Genomic DNA, 18,039 nt, shown 5'->3' with positions numbered 1-18,039 from the left:
AGCCTCTACTTTTAAATATGAGCAAGTAATCAAGCATGAGAGATTCAAGAAACACCTGAACAGGAACAAATATATATAGTGAAAACAGAAAGTGTGCAGGAAGAGCAACAAAACTCTCAATGTCTTCAGAAAGGTCATGAATTTTTATTACAATGCACTCATGAAATCAGAATTGAAAAATATAAAAAAAATTTTCAGTTCACACCTATAATCTCAGCATTTTGGGAGACTGAGACAGGAGGATCTTCTGAGTCCAGGAGTTCGAGACCAGCCTGGGCAACAGAGTGAGGCCCCATCTCTACAAAATAATAATCATAATAATAAATTAGCCAGATGTAGTGGCACATGCCTGTGGTCCCAGCTACCCAGGATGCTGAGGCACTTGAGTCCAGAAGGTCGAGACCACAGTGAGCCAAGATCACACTACTATACCACATCCTAGGCAACAGAGCAAGACCTTGTCTCATAATAAAAACGAAAAAAGAAAAAAAAAGAGAAAGTGAAAAAGAGCCCTTAGGAAAAAACAGAAAGTCTCACTAAATCCTCAGCCAAACGCCCGAAAATAAACTGTCTTATTTTGTTTGTGCTGCTATAACAACATTCCTGAGACTGGGTATTTTACAAAGAACAGAAATTTATTTTCTCTTAGTACTGGAGGCTGAGGAGGCATCCAAGATCAAGGCACTGGCAGGTTTGGTATCTAGTGAGGGCTGCAAAAAAGGACAGACTTCCTCCATCAAGCCCCTTTTTCAGTGTACCTAATCCCATTCACAAGGGGATGGGCCCTCATCACCTAATCATCTCTTAAGGGCGCCATCTCTTAACACCATCACCTTGACCATTAAGTTTCAACACCTGAATGTTGGAGGGGACCTATTCAAACCATCGCATAAACCCATACTGATAAATAATGCACAAAGAGAAAATCCTACACATTTCCAGAAAACACAACACGCAAAGGTTGAGGCATCTGAATAAGTTCAGATTTCCCAAAAGGAACTCTGGAAGATAGAAGACAGTAAAACCATGTGATATGGTTTGGCTGTGTCCCCACCCAAATCTAATCTTGAATAGTAGCTCCCATAATTCCCACGTGTTGTGGGAGGGACCTGATGGGAGATAATTGAATCATGGATGCTGTCCCCCCATACTGTTCTCATAGTAGTGAATAAGTCTCACGAGATCTGATGGTTTTATAAGGCATTTTCCCTTTCACGTGACTTTCATTCTCTCTTGCCTGCTACCATATAATACATGCTTTTCGCCTTCCGCCATGATTGTGAGGCCTCCCCAGTCACGTGGATCTGTGAGTCCATTAAACCTTTTTTTCTTTGTAAATTACCCAGTCTCGGGTATGTCTTTATGAGCAGTGTGAGAACAGACTAATACACAATGCTTTCAAAATTATTTCCAACCTAGTATTCTATGGGCCAGTCAAGTTGCAAATCAAGTATGAGTGAAGAATCATACTTCAGGCTTGCAGGTTCTCAAAAGCTTTACTTCTCACATACTCTTTCTTGGGAAGCTAGTGGATAGAGGATGTACTCCACCAAAAGGATAGGAAAATATTTGAGAAAGGAGATCTACACAGGGAGAGGCAGAGGTCTACAGGATGTTGGTAAAGGGAGATTGTTGGCTATAAAACAACTCAGACAACTTTGGGTAGGGTTTTTTTCTAGAACATGAAGTTGATGTCTGATACCTGATGTGAATCAACATACTGAAAGATGTAGGGATAACCTGGAGAACTGGGGTTGAATAGTGATAGATATTACTGGTCTCAGAAAAGAAAGCAAATAACGCAAGATGAAAAAACAAAAAACAAGACAAATACAACTCAAGGGAACACCCCCTCATCCCCCAAAATGTCTAGCAAATAAAAGCTAATAGTGGTTTACCACATACCTTCATTCTTTTTTTTTTTTTTACCTTTTTTTAAAGCAATAGAGACAAGGGTCTCACTGTGTTGCCAGGGCTGGTCTTGAACTCCTGAGCTCAAGTGATCTTCCCTCCTCAGCCTCCCATTGTGCTGGGATTACAGGCATGAGGCACCACACCCATCCCCTCCATTTTGAATATAAAACATATTAGAATAATGCAAATACCATTAATACCATAATTTGATCTGACCAAAATTGTAACCCTGTATTAAGGAGGATGGAGAAATGGGGAATGTGCAGAGGTTTGGTAGTGGTGGGCACACAAGAAAGAGAGCTAAATCCTCATCGCGAAAAGTGAGAAAAAATAAACAGAAATGCAAGAGTATTATTTACAGTTATAGAGAGACCTGTCAAAGAATCAGCTAAAGCATTTGAGAGCAGTTGCCTTTGGGAAAAGAAGACAGGGAGAAGTGGCTGAGGACTGTGATTTCTCTTATTCATCCTTTATAGAACTAGTTGATTTCTTAAAATAAAAGACTGACAAATTTTTTAAAACAATTTTAAGCAATATGACTCAATTAAGTACCTTATCTCACTTTTCTAGAAACACTGAACAGATTAATGAGATGTTTATAGTACATTCTGAGCTCTTTGGAAAGAAAAAAAAAAGCCTTATTTTGACTTCTTTCTATTTATTTATTTATTTATTTATTTGAGATGGAGCTTTGCTCTGTCACCCAGGCTGGAGTGCAGTGGTGCAATCTTGGCTCATTGCAACCTCTGGCTCCAGGGTTCAAGCGCTTCTGCCTCAGCCTCCTGAGTAGCTGGGATTACAGGCACACACCATCATGCCTGGCTAATTTCTGTAATTTTAGTAGAGATGAGGTTTCACCATGTTGACCAGGCTGGTCTCAGACTCCTGACCTCCAGNTAGTTGATTTCTTAAAATAAAAGACTGACAAATTTTTTAAAACAATTTTAAGCAATATGACTCAATTAAGTACCTTATCTCACTTTTCTAGAAACACTGAACAGATTAATGAGATGTTTATAGTACATTCTGAGCTCTTTGGAAAGAAAAAAAAAAGCCTTATTTTGACTTCTTTCTATTTATTTATTTATTTATTTATTTATTTATTTATTTATTTGAGATGGAGCTTTGCTCTGTCACCCAGGCTGGAGTGCAGTGGTGCAATCTTGGCTCATTGCAACCTCTGGCTCCAGGGTTCAAGCGCTTCTGCCTCAGCCTCCTGAGTAGCTGGGATTACAGGCACACACCATCATGCCTGGCTAATTTCTGTAATTTTAGTAGAGATGAGGTTTCACCATGTTGACCAGGCTGGTCTCAGACTCCTGACCTCCAGTGATCCTCCCGCCTCCACCTACCAAAGTGCTGAGATTACAGGTGGGAGCCACTGCCCTGGCCCACGGCTTCTTTATATAGATCCTTAGCCTGCATTCACATTTCCATCCATTTCTAATGTAATTACCTTAACATTACTTTAGCATATGACTTTGCCTTTTCCAGAACTCTAATTAAGATTTTAAATAAGATGTATACCACTGGGAATCTCTCATTCACCCTTGTTAAACACCTTTCCTGTGTGATTATAATTTCACTTGCTAATTATTTCTGATTTTGGTTTTCCAAACTTTTCCTTTTTATGACTTAAACACAATTTGAACTGGTGCAGCAGATCATTTACAATCCAGGTGTAAGATAGATTGGCAAAATAAATAGAAAAGAAGACAGTCATTGGGTAGCAAACAGTGACCAAGTTTACCTCAGTCAATCCGTTTATTAAAAGAACTCATACTGCTGGGCATGGTTGCATATGCCTGTAATCAAAGCTACACAAGAGGCTGAGGCAGAAGGATCACTTGAATCCAGGAGATTAGCCTGGGCAACATAGCAAGACCCCATCTCAAAAATATAAATACGTAAAAATAAATAAAAGGACTTGTACTTTTAAATAAGCACTCACTATGTGCTAGGTTCTGATTACTTTATCTACTTCTATGCCATAAACTTTTTTCAAATTTATTTTATGTATTTTTAGATGCCTACTATACACCGATCCTTGTGATAAGAGCAGCCAATGTTCCTTGAGCACTCACCATGTGCTAGGGTCTAATTGCTTTATCTCCTCTTTGTCATTTAAATATTGCAGCAAGCCCATGAAGCAAGTAGTAGTATTACTTGCTTTTCTTTTCAGATAAGAAAAATGAGGCATAGAGAATATGAAAATAAATAAAATTTAAAAGCTCTGGGAACCCCAGAAAACACATTAAGTCTTGAGAGATGTGACTGTGATCTCAACCATGGAGCATGTAGTTGTAACTTCCACTGCTTAGATTATAGATTAACTCTCTTCTTCAGTGTTCTTCTGTAAATGATGAGGAGAGACAAGAGACCGGACCTCCTTCTAATCACTGATCTTTGTGATAGATTAACTGCCTCCTTCTTTGTACCTGTATTAGTCTGTTTTCCCCCATTAGAAACAACTGCTTGAGACTGGGTAATTTATAAAAAGAGGTTTAATTGACTCACAATTCCACATGGCTGGGGAGGCCTCAGGAAACTTACAATCATGGTAGAAGAGAAGCAGGCACATCTTACATGGTGGCAGGCAAGAAAGGGAGAGCGTGTGTGTGAAAGGGAAAGAGCCCCTTATAAAACCATCAGATCTCATGAGAACTCACTCACTATCACAAGAACATCATGGGGGAAACTGCCCCCATGATCCAATCACTTCCCACTAGGTCCCTCCCTTGATATGTGGGGATTATGGGGATTGTAATTCACTATGAGATTTGGGTGAGGACACAGAACCAAACCCTATCAGTACCTAACTCAGTTAAGGTAACACTAATTACCTCCTGAATTTTATATCTTCCGTGTGGAATGTTAAATAGACCTTTCCTGAAAAGAAAAAGATTACCTTGTCTAATTGGATTACTATAACTATACATTCAGCCAAATACAGAAAAATATTTAAATTCTGTTAAGCTTTCTAAACCTTATCTATGTAAGTGACGTCAAACTTCTACAGTTCAAAATGCTGACTTCCATTCTTTGGAATATGTGTCTCCCAGGAGGCCATCTTCAAACTTTGTATTTGAATAAACTCTCTTCAAAATTCAAAATAAACTCTCTTCAAATCAAAGTAGATTCTGACACTTATTTCAAGTTGACATTTTGGCAACTATGGAAGGACCTAAAGGAAGCCTCTATTGATTCCCCACTGCATTGCCCACAGTTAGGATTTTGGTACCAGCATGAACAGTTTTCATTCACCTGACTTCACTGGAGCCAGCAGAGGGTCTCCAGTGAGGACCCTCTTAGGTTTTGAATCTCCCTGATTTGGACTGAAAATCAGACTTTACTCAAGTGACCCAATTCCACACTTGACGGAGCTGGAATTGAAGCTCTGCTTTAAGGTAAGAGTTTTTGTTTGTTCTCTAGATATTCTTCTGTTCACAAATTTGTGGTTTTCACTTTTCTCTAAGGTTAAATGTTATTTGTAACTGCTCATTAATGTTTGTACAGCTTTTTCTCTCATTTGAATTTTGGTCGGGGAAAGAAAGCTTCTCTCTCTGAAAAGAGGAAGTGAATGTGGCTTAAGCAAAATTTGTGTTAAAATAAAACCTGGCTAAACTCTGAAGCTTGGTTCATTTGACATATCTGAAGTTGTTTCATTTGTTTTTCAGTGACCAAAAAGAAAAGCTTTCTATAAGAATGACCAGATGCAGTGGCTCAGGCTTGTAAACCCAGCTCTTTGGGAGGCCAAGACAGGCAGATCACTTAAGGTCAGGCTTTCAAAACTAGCCTGGTCAACATGATGAAACTCTCTTTATCAAAAAATACAAAATATTAGCCGGGTGTGGTGACATGTGCCTGTAATCCCAGCTAATCAAGAGGCCGAGGCAGGAGAATCACTTGAACTTGGGAAACGGAGGTTGCAGTGAGCTGAGATCACACCATTGCACTCTGGGAGACAGCCTGGGAAACAGAGTGAGACTCTGCCAAAAAAAAAAAAAAAAAAAGGAAAGAAAAGAAGGAAGGAAGGAAAGACAGAGAAAAAAGAAAAAAGAAGGAAGGAAGGAAGGAAGGAAGGAAGGAAGGAAGAAAGGAAGGAAGGAAGGAAGGAAGAAAAGCTTTCTATGAGGATGAAGATAAGTATCAAAGACAAGGGACACTGTTTCTCCTGGCCAAAAGGTATCTTAGGCTAATAAGGTCTTGTGGGAGTGTCTGAACTCATCACTCATAACATGCAATAGTCCTGTAGAGAATTCTCAGAGAAGAACATACAGGAAATCTTGCTTAACCTGGTGGGCACATATGAAGAGCTGATCTTCTAGTGCCTTAAGGGCCCAGGATTCCTGGCTTTCACCAAGACAGGTAAGAAGAGAGAAGTGATTCCCCGGTGTCACCTCAAGGAATAATCCCCATTAAGCAACATACCAGATCAAAAACATCTTTCCCATTTCATCTTTGATGACTTAAAAAGAGAATCCAAATTATGGGCAATCATCCATCTAAAACTGAGTCTTCCTTTTTAAGGAGAGATCCACCTTTAGAAATTCCAGCTGGGTTCCTGTATAATACTTGTGGTGCAACCTCCTATCAATATCTAGAAAAATTGTCTTTCTTAACCCATGAAGACCCCCAAACAATAATGATCAAAATGGGTTATCTTTGAAATACCTAAATTAGCTTATTTATGTGCACAATTAGAAAAAGCTATTTCTAAAATTAAACAAAATAATGGAGGGAGTTACTTCTAACGGTACTTAGAAGCATCTGAACAGCGCTCTCACAAAGTTCTTTCTCTACAGGAAGAAAACGTAAAGCCCTCTAAAACCATTTATAAGTTAAAAACAACACAACAACAAAACTGCCAAATCTTATTTTACTCCTCCTTCTGCTTCCCCATCTCTTTATTACCCATCTCTTCCTCATCTGAACTACACCGTCCAGCCTTTCCTTCTTTTCTTCTCTTTCCCCTTCTTCCCACTCCTGTTGTTTTAGCTCCATTTTGTGAATGACTGGTATCTGGTGGAGGAGAACCTGCCTTAACTTATGAACCATGATCAAAGGTAGATGTTAAAGGCATAATTAAGGAATTTCCTCATCCCCACCAGGACCCTATTGGTTTTGTCAGGAAATTTGAACTAAATATTCAACTTTACAACCCTGATTTTTCCAATTTGTATTAAGTATTTCACATGTTAGTATCAGAAAGTTAAGCTAAAGATTGGAAGAGCTAAGGCAAATTGGAGGAACCGCTTGGAGGACTTTCATACATTTTCAGAAGACCACAAATGTGACCATGAGGTTTCGGAGGCTTTGCTCAAGCCATCCCTTCAGTTGACCTTTCAAAGAATGGTCTACTGGAATAAAATACAACAATGTCAACAAAATTCAAATGAGTCAGAAATGACATATTTTGAGAGATTCGAAAAAATATTTAAACCATATTCAGGATTATCTGAAGAGAATTAGGCTAATCATCAAAATGATACTCTCCTCAATTTCGATTTCATAAATGGGTTACTTAGATGAAGAATTAGGACTAACAGTAGAAGGACAACACCGTAGTTGGACAATTGCTCACATTCATGATTTGGGTAATTTTGCTGATCAATTATCTCATGCCTTAACTAAAGAAGAGAAAAAGAGGCCAAACAAAAGAATAAGGCTAATAAGATTATGAATTTATAACTAAAACAATTATCTACCCAGTCCGAACCTCCAAAACATACCCCAAAAACCTCAGAATGAATTTAACCCTCTGTTTTGTCATTATTGCAAAACACCCTGGTCACCTTAAGAAAGATCACTGAAAACTAAAATAGAGGCAACAACAACAGGCAAAGGAAGAAAAGAAAAGGGGGTGCTCCAAGGAACTTAAAGAGACCTTGTCTTTCCTCCTTATTAATATTCTGGGAGAAATAGAAAGTATCTGAAACAGAGAACAAACATAAGCTCTTATTGACACTGAGCTGCATTATCTGTAGTATATCTCACCTTATTACAAGGTCCCATTCCTTAAAGTAAACCGTTTAAATGGTGGGTGTCACTAATATTCCTGTATTGACACATAAATTTTACCCTTATAGCTTTCCAAGTAGGTCCTTTACGAGAGACTTGTATTTTTCTCTTCATTCTCTAAGCCACTATCCATTTGATAGGAAGAAATTTCTTAGAACTATATAATACCCGTATTTCTTTTCCCAAAAGGGTAAAATGTTTTAGAATTAGAAGACAAAGTTGAATTAGTAGACACCACGAATTTTTCAGAATCTGATCCTTTTAAATTAACAAGCTACAATTTATATTGCCATAGAAGACACCAAATTATTGACCAGTAAACAATTACAAAAAGTGTTAAAGACGATACCTGATTCGTAGTGGTCAAAGTCTTTCATTGATACTGGAAAAATTATCTTGACTTCCCCAATCAAAATTTAAATAAACCCATTAAAACCTCTTCCAAACCTTAAACAGTACTCTTTTTTTTTTTTAAGTAAATATATTTTTTCAATTATACTTTAAGTTCTAGGGTACATGTGCACAACATGCAGGTTTGTTACATAGGTATACATGTGCCATGTTGGTGTGCGGCACCCATCAACTCGTCATTTACATTAGGTATATCTCCTAATGCTATCCCTCCCCACTCTCCCCACCCCATGACAGGCCCCAGTGTGTGATGTTCCCCTTCGTTAAACAGTACTCTTTAAAGCCAAAGGCTTTAGAAGGAATACAACCTATAGTTCTAGACTATATAAAAAGAGGTCTGATTATTCCCTGTAGAAGCCTATGTAACACTCCAATCCTTCCCGTAAAAAAACCAAATGACAGAGGATGGAGGTTTGTAAAGGATCTGAGAGCAATTAACAACATAGTTATTCCTTGCCATCTGCTAGTGTCAAACTGCCATATGTTGTTGACTACCATCCCCGCTGAAGGTGAGTTTTTTACTGTGATAGATTTACGCAGTGCATGTTTTAGTATTCCTGTGGATAAAGACAGTCAATTTCTCTTTGCCTTCACTTGGGAGAATAGACAGTACAATGGACAGTCATGCCTCAGGGATACACTGAGAGCTCAACTTACTTTTCACATATATTTGTGATATCTGAGATCTCGCAGATATTGACTTCCTTAAGAAATCCAATCCTGCCTTAGTATGGAACGTAACATCCTAGTAATGAGTCCTCCTAGTGACGGAGCATGAAACTCCTGAACATAAAAGAAGTCAAAACTATTGAGATCATCTGCAGTGCTTTCTTTGAAAGATCTTGATGAAAAGGCAGAAATGTGAAGATAAATAAAAGTTAAAACGCTGTTGAAACCCCATAAAACACTTTAAGCTTTGGGTGAGATGTGACTGTGGTCTGAGTCATGTAGCTTGTGATTGTAACTTCTGATTTTTTTTTTTTTTTGTAGCCACTGACTTTATTGATCTAAAAATCTTCACAAGGACAATGACTGTTCTGTGAAGAAAAGGAACCAAATGGCATGAAACACTAGAAGTGAAGGTAAGGGTGAGGGATGGGGCCAGAAATCCATCAGGAAAGTTGGTGTCACCAGGGAACTGGCAGAGGAAAAGGAAGGGAGGTGCATGCAAGAGTTAGAATTGCAAAAAAGTTGAAATGGTTGGGGGAGAAAACTCCCGAAACACCCCTGGAGTCCATTGGATGCAAGCACAACAACAGCAATCATTTCCTTTGTAGAGGACAGAGGAGGAGTCCCCTACTCAACTGCAAACTCTGGAGATGCAATGCTGGGGCTGGGCATTGAGGGCTCCCCAGAAAGCATCACAGGAAGGTATCACACCACTCTTGAAGGTATTCAAAGCAGTCCTGGGGCTGCTTGGCTTTGGTGCTACCTGTGTCCTTCAGCCATACCTGGGCAAAGTCTTCCTCTTTCTTTAGCACCAGAAACCAACCAAGGACAACACAGGCCTTGTCAAAGCTCCTTTCCTCCAGCTTCTTCCCCAGCACTTCACCAATACTGGCCAGGCTCCCTACCAGTTTTCCCCCATAGGCTCTGCCGTGAAGCCTCAGTGCTTTCGGGAGGTTGTCATCTTAATCAAGCTTATCAGCAGTTCCAGTTCCCATAAACGTACCTTCTACACCAGGCCTCTCCGGCCAATCTGCTTTTTACACTATGGATTAACTTTGTTCCTCGTTGTTTGTGTTCTGTAAATGACTAGGAGAGACCAGAGACCAGACCCCCTCTCCTTGCAATCACTAATCTTTGTTACAGATTATCATCCTCTTTTATTGTCCTATACCTAATTCAGGCCAGATGGTACAAAAGATACCATGACTGTTACATCTTCAGTGTAGAATGTAAAATTACCTTTCCTGAAAAGAAAAATACTGCCATAACTAATAAGATTATTGTACCTATACATAAAGCCTTATATAGAAAGGGTTGAAATTCTGTGAAGCTCCCCAAACTTATCTATGTAAATGAACCCAAACTTCTACACTTTCGAACACTGACTTTCATTTTTTGGAATTTGTGCTTCCCAAGTGGCCATCCTCAACCTTGTGCTTAAATAAACTCTCTTTAAACTGGATTCTAACCCTTTTAATTATTCGATGTTGACAAGAGACTGAGTATGCTTCCTAAATTCCTTAGGGAGTGGCTAAGCTGAGAATCAAACTCCAGCCCATATCCTGAATCAGTGCTCTATATCGCCTCTCACTGGATGTCAATGGGCACCACGGAGAAAATCACAAAACGATGGAAAATAGGGAAAGGATTTAACTTTATTGAGCACATTACTATGGCCTGGAAAGTTCTATCATTGTATTTCATTATTATGACAATGTAATGAATGACTATTACTTACTAATACTTGTAAGAAAGGTTAGAAAACTTGCCCAAGGTCACAGATAAGGATTAGCCCTCAAGAAACTTATTTCTGCTGGGAATTAACATAAACCCAGAAGGAACTGGCATAACTATAAAATAATGTCAAATCTGTAATAGAAATAAAAACATAGTAAAATCTCTGAGGAAAGAGTGTTCAGTCCAAGGGAGATGCTGGTGATACATCCTAGAGAAAAAGGAGGTTGTGATCTAAGGCTTGATGAACAGATTTGGATAAACAGAAAGAAGGAATAAACAGCATTGTTCCTAACTTTTGTTCTTTTCTATACTTGTAATTTTTTAAAACATTTTATTGTTTTACAAGATATGGGCTTTAGGGGTAACAAAAGGTCATTTCCTGATTTACATCATTTTATAGGAACTTCTAAGCAGGGACAGATGCCTAAACTTAGAAAACCATAGGATATGTAAGGGGAAATCAAGAGCAAAGAGGTTATTCTCTTAAGGTTAGAGTAAGGGGGCAAGAAGTAGATGTTGGGAATGAAAAGAAAGAAAAGTTTAGAAAAGAAAAGTGAAACGTAAGGAAGAAAAGTGAAACTCCCATAAGGAAGTCTATTTTGAAACATGGCTTGGGTTCAAAACTTTCATGGCCCAAGCCACTGACCTGTATGGTCTTAGAGAACCTTTCGTAATTAAGATGCTGCATTGTGTGTGTGTGTGTGTGTGTGTGCGCGCGCACACACACACACACATGTGCATGCACGCACGTTCATTTTTAAAGAATTTTAGAGATACAGAAGAGAAGAAAGGTTTTCTCAGCCAAGACTTTTGCCAGCCTTCTCAGATCAGTAACATGTTGTCTCAATCCGGGGAAGTATTGCTACTGCTTAGCATTTGGGGTGAAGCCAACTGCGATATTCAGCAAATATGAGTTTCATCCTCTTGAAAATAATTGCTTTTACATCTTGTGACATCTTTCATGGACTCTGCAATGAAAATAAATTATAATTTCTTTGGGTGGGAGAAACTAAATTAGAAAGAAAAATGATTAGAAACAGAAGGCAGCTTGACGCTTGTGATGCCAGATTTGTTCAACATGTGATTCGAAAGCTGTGGATAAGTTTTTCTGGCCGTTCTCCCAATTAACAACCTTTAGCTTACTTAAAAGCCAAAATCCATGACTCAAAAGAGTGTGCTAGGAAGAAATTTTTGACAGATAAAATTAGCTATTCCTGGCAACATCAAATAGCATATACATATACTCATGTACCTTTTTTTTGGGAACGAAGCTCAAAATACATCAAGATCTAACTTAAACTGCTCCCAGGGCTCCAGACCTCAATTATAATAGTTAACATTCATCAAGTACTTACTATGTGCCAGGCATTGCAACTATTTTTTACACCAACATTATGAGATAGGTACTATTCTCACATAATCTTATTTTAAAGATGATAAAATTGAGTCAAGGGAAGCTAAATAACTTGCTCAAGGTCACTCAGGTAGAAAATGGTAGAGCTAGGACTGAAACTGAGAAAACGTTTCTCCACTATATTCTTTAAAAAGTCCTTACCAGCTGAGGGTGGTGACTTGTGCCTGTAATGCCAGCACTTTGGGAGGCTGAGGTGGGAAGATTGCTTGATTCCAAGAGTTCAAGACCAGCTTGGGCAACATAGCAAGACCTCATCTCTAACAAAAACATAAAAATTAGCTGGGCACAGTGGCATGTGCCTGTAATCTCAGCTACTCAGGAGGCCAAGGCAGGAGGATGGCTTGAGCATAGGAGGGCGAGGCTCCAGTGAGCTAGTATCACACCACTGCACTCTAGCCTGGACAACAGAGCAAGACCCTGTCTCTGTAAAAACAAACTCCTTACCTTCAGGAAGTTTATAGTGCAATACTGGATTCAGACAAGTACCCTTCAGTGTGGTAAGTACACACATAGTTAAGAGTGCTGAGGATATATGTAGGAAGGTAATCTAACCTTGCCTTTGGTTATTAGGGAAGTAACTTTGAAAGGGACAGCTAAACTAAGAATTTATGGATGGAGAAAGGGGGAAAGAGTTTGAGGCAGAGGAAGAAGCAAGTCACCAGGTCCAGAGATAAAAGAGAGCTCAGCGCCATGGGTGCATAGAAAGACAGGGCTAATAGCAATGGAGAGCCTTTGAAAGATTTTAAACTAAGGAGGAACCTGACCTGATTTGCATTTCTTAGACTTTTGGAGGCTGCTTTGGAGAATAATTTGTGAGTAGAACAAGAGGAGAGGCAAAGAGACCTATTAGGAGGCTATTGCTTTAGGGTAATGCTAAGCTGACCCCAGGCAGTAGCGGTGGAAAGGGACAGAAGCAGACAGAACTTCAGAGCTATTCAAAATGTGGACTTGACCATAGACGACATGAAAGATAACAGAGAAGAAGGAATTGAAGTGGCTGCTACATTTCTGGCTTGGGCAATGGGATGGATAGGATGCCATTCACCAAGATGGGAAAGCCAAGAAGAGGAGTAGGTTAAAAAATGGGGTTGGAAGAAGGTAATTAATTCATTTTTTACCATGTTGAGGTGTCATGCAACATACGAAAGCATGTGGTGATCATGATCATTATTTTTCGTCCTTTTTTTGTTTGAGACAGGGTCTCGCTCTGTCATGCAGGCTGGAGTGCAGTGGTGCAATCACAGCTCACCACAGCCTCGAACTCCCAGGCTCAAGTGATCCTCCCACCTTAGCCTCTCAAGTAGCAGGGACTACAGATGTACCTCACCATGTCTGGCTTATTTATTTATTTTTTCATTTAAGGATGAGGTCTCACTATGTTGCCTAGGCTGGTCTGGAACTCCTGTTCTCAAGTAATCTTCCTTCTGAGCCTCCCAAAATGCTAGGATTATAGGCATGAGTCACTGGGCCTGGCCTCATTCTTTATTTAATAAAAGAATAACTCATGTGAGTTACCTTAATCATCCAATTATCCTAACATACTTAAAGAAGTTTGATTCACAAAATTTTTATACAGGGGCCAAGCGCAATATCTCATGCCTGTAAACCCCAGAACTTTGGGAGGCCAAGGCGGAAGGGTCACTTGAGACCAGGAATTCAAGACCAGCCTAGGCAACATAGTGAGACCCCATCTCTACAAAAAATTAAAAACTAGCCGGATATGGTGGTGCATGACTGCAATCCCAGCTATTTGGAAGGCTGAGGTGGAAGGATGACTTGAGCCCAGGAGATCGAGTCTGCAGTGAGCTATCATCACACCACTGCACTCCTGCCTGAGTAACAGAGTGTGACCCTGTCTCTAAAACAAACAAACAAACAACACCAATAGACCTTTTTTTTTTGGCGTCTAGTAATCCACAACTATCAAGACATACATATATATAATTTATCTTATCACTAGGGCATTTCAAACATAATATAATTTCTTTTAAAATGACTGAGGAACTAACAAATTGACCTATTTAAAAATCACCTCAAATAGTACAAAATACTATAAAATAAAAATATCTCTTAATTAGTATGAACCTATGTTTAATTTAATAGAGATACAGATGATTAGATATAGAACTATTATTGATGTGTGTATATGCCTTGGTTAATATACACACATATTTCTTGGCTCTGTCAGCTGAAAGGGCCTAGAGCAACAATTCCCCTGCAGCAAGAAACACTCTATCACCCAGATCTTGGATGCTGATACCATTCACCGATAAAAGGAACCAGTGTTCCTTTGAGAAATGGCTGTTTTTATGACAGGAAATATACAAGATCAGCCTGGAGCATCTTACAGTGCCAAAAAGTACTAAAGCGCTCCAAAACCAAAAGACAAAACCACCCTACATTGGTGGGGCTATGCCAAAGGGCACAGAAGCCAACTGAAAGAGCTCCTAATGGCCAAGCCTGGAACAATTTGATTTCTTAAACAGTACTATTGGTTTATAATGCAACATATAAAATAAATATTCATGATTTTATGACATAAAGAAATGATTGAATAAATGAATAAATGGAGGAAAAGAGACAAATCTCTCTTGCAGAAGAATTCCAAATAATTTATTTAGGTATTCCGCCCTCAAGGATGTGGAATTCCACTCCCCACTCCTCAAGCGTAAGCTGCGTATAGTGACTTCCTTCTGAAGACTGCAGAATGGGCTGCACAAGGTGGCTCACGCCTGTAATCCCAGCACTTTGGGAGGCTGAGGTGGGAAGATCGCTTGAGCCTGGGAGATAGAGACTGCAATGAGCCATGAAGGTGCCACTGCACTCACCCTGGGCAACAGAATGAGATCGTGTCAAAAAAAAAAAAAAAAAAAAAAAAAAAAAAAAAAAAAAAAAAAAAAGAAGTTAGAGAGATTATGGAAGAATGGAAAAGGGGAGAGGTAAGGGGAGTTGCTTTATTGTGGAGAGACCTAATAAACACTACCTCTCAGGTGGTCAAGGTTAATATCAACAATAAGTCATGTTGACTATGTACCCTTAATAATATATGATGAAAATGGTACTTTGTATGGGTTTTCTCCTGTAAAACACTAGTCTAATATGAGAAAGACCAGGCAAATTCCAAAAGAGGACCGTCCTATAAAATACTTGGCCAGTACTTCTCAAACTGTCAAGTTTATGAAAAGCAAGAGAAGCCTGAGAAACTATCACAGCCAAGTGGAGCCAAAGGAAACAGGACAACCCAATGTAATGTGGTAACCTGGATGAGATCTTGGAACAAAAATATGACATTAGGTAAAATCTTCGGGAATCTGAACAAACAATGGACTTTAATAATAATGTAGTAATGTTGTTTTTTTAATTGTGACAAACGTACCATACACATTTAAACTGTTAATAGTAGGGGTGGCCGGGTGTGGTGGCTCATGCTTGTAGTCCCAGCACTTCGGGAGGCCAAGACGGGCGGATCGCTTGAGGCCAGGAGTTCGAGACCAGCTTGGCCAACATGGTGAAAACCTGTTTCTACTAAAAATACAAGAATTAGCCAGGTGTAGTGGCCCATGTCTGTAACCCCAGTCACTTGGGAGGCTGAGGCACAAGAATCGCTTGAACCTGGGAGGCAGAGGTTGTAATGAGCCGAGACTGCGCCAGTGCACTCTAGCCTGTGTGACAGAGCAAGAGTCTGTCTCAAAACTAAATAACAAAAACAAAAAAAGATGTTAATAGTAGGGTAAACTATGTATGGAGTGTATGATAGCTCTCTACATAAATCTAAAACTGTTCCAAAAAATAAAGAATATACATTTAAAAGTCTGATTTCCATCAGAAATTAGTTTCTTGTGAATATTCCCAGAACTACCTTATGCTAATATAGGGGTATTCTCTATTCACCTCTCCCTATCCTCTCTCCACCTTTCTCTGCTCTGTGCCCAGGAGGCTGCCTTATGGTCAATGTCAAAAGCCTCCTTAGCTCTCTCACTTCTTCCAGTAGGATTTGGGCAACAGAGAAATGGAGGGATGGGGAAGCACCAGCCTGAAATCAAGAGTACAGAGGGAAGAAGTTGGGGGATTTATTTCTCCAGCTTCTTCCTCGTTGAGTGTGGAATTTGCAATGGTTCTATTCCTCCATTGAAGGCTACAGCTCCTGTTGGGCAGCCCTCTTCAACAACACCGTATTTTCTGTTAACAGTTCCTTCCTCCTGTCCCCTCTGGCTAGAATTCCTGACAACTCCTTTCTGTGATGCAACAGATGACAGCTCCCTTCAGCTAGCCCTGAAGCTCTCCAACATGCCTTTTTGGTTTTCCTTGACCCTGCCCACACATTTGTAGGCAGTTCCCTTATTAACAGCATCTGAGTGTGCCATCTCTTTCTTGCTCAGACTCTGACTCATCTAATATACAAATAAATATATAGACAGATATATTTGTATATTAGATTAGTCGGGGTCTAAGCCAACATATATAATGCTTGTTTGTTTGAGACAGAGTCTCACTCTGTCACCCAGGCTGGAGCACAGTGGCATGATCATGGCTCACTGCAGCCTCAGCCTTCTAGGCTCAAGCGATCCTCCCATCTCAGCCTCCCAAGTAGCTGGGGCTACAGGGGTGAGCCACCACGCCTGGCTAATTTTTGATATTTTGTGGAGATGGGATTTCACCATGTTGCCCAGGCTGGTCCTGAATTCCTAAGCTCAAGGGGTCCACCCACTTTGGCTTCCAAAGTGCTGGGGTTACAGATGTCAGCCACTGCATCCAGCCAAAATATATGTTCCTTTCATTTACTGAAAAATAAACATACTATACACACTTTTTGTACCTTGCCTTTTCTCATCTCAACACAGTTGGGTTTCTTTCCATGTCCATATATATATATATATAGACCTACTTTATTAACATCCCATAGTATCCCATAATATCCCATTGTCTGTGTATACCATACTTTTAAATATTATATCTAAACATGAGAATTAAAAGCTGAAATTTAGCCAAGGGACCTTGGAGACTGGGATGGGATAATACAAGAGGGCTGAAAGATCTATGATATAATGGAACCCTATGTAGTTTTGCAGTAAAGAGAGTGAGCTTTGGCCTCAAACTGCTTGGGTTCATATTTCAGCTTAGCCATGCTGTATGACCTTAGGCAAATAATTTAGCTTTTCTGTGTATAATTCCTCATCTGTAAAAATGGGGATAACATTACCCACCTCAAAGTAATACTTATGCTCAAAAGCAGTTTAGTTTTCAAGTCAACTTTCAAGTTAGACTGTACCAGGCCACATGGCACGAATACCGCCATGAGCCTCCCTCCTGGTCTCTGGTTCTTTCTCTTCAGCCTTCTGCAGCTTCGTCCTTGTTTCATTCTTCTGCTGCTCATTGCACCTCTCTGTCCCTTTATATGTCCCTTTACAGGATTTCTCCCTGTTGATATTTAAGACTCATTTTAAATGAAGAATTAGACAGTAGATTCTGGTTGGGTGCGGTGGCTCATGCCTGTAATTGCAGCACCTTGGAAAGCCAGGGCAGAAGGATCGCTTGAGCTCCGGGGTTTGAGATCAGCCTGGGTAACACAGTGGGACCTTGTCTCTACAAAATTTTTTTCTAAAAAAATAGCCAGACATGGTGATACAAGCTTGAAGTCTCAGCTACTTAGGAGGCTGAAGCGGGAGGATCACTTGAACCTGGGAGATTGAGGCTGCAGTGAGCTATGATCACACCACCGCATACCATCCTGAGTGACGAAGGGATACCCTGTCTCAACAAACAAAAAAACCAAGACAGTAAATTCTAGGATTGTGTTGTTACAAATGTATAGTTCAATACAAGGGATATGAATACATTTTAAAAGCATTCTTTATAAAGCAAAATAGCTGTCA

At 39.7% G+C, this 18,039-nt stretch overlaps 1 pseudogene; it reads right to left on the bottom strand.

The window, feature by feature from the left end:
- Positions 1 to 9,707: 9,707 nt before the first annotated feature.
- LOC108540471 (barrier-to-autointegration factor pseudogene) lies at positions 9,708 to 9,976 on the bottom strand (annotated as a pseudogene).
- Positions 9,977 to 18,039: the final 8,063 nt, after the last annotated feature.

Source organism: Rhinopithecus bieti, unplaced genomic scaffold (assembly GCF_001698545.2).
Source record: "Rhinopithecus bieti isolate Rb0 unplaced genomic scaffold, ASM169854v2 scaffold_18688, whole genome shotgun sequence".
Lineage (NCBI taxonomy): Eukaryota > Metazoa > Chordata > Mammalia > Primates > Cercopithecidae > Rhinopithecus > Rhinopithecus bieti.
Note: the sequence above shows the minus strand (reverse complement) of the source record. Positions and strands in the feature narration are given on the sequence as shown.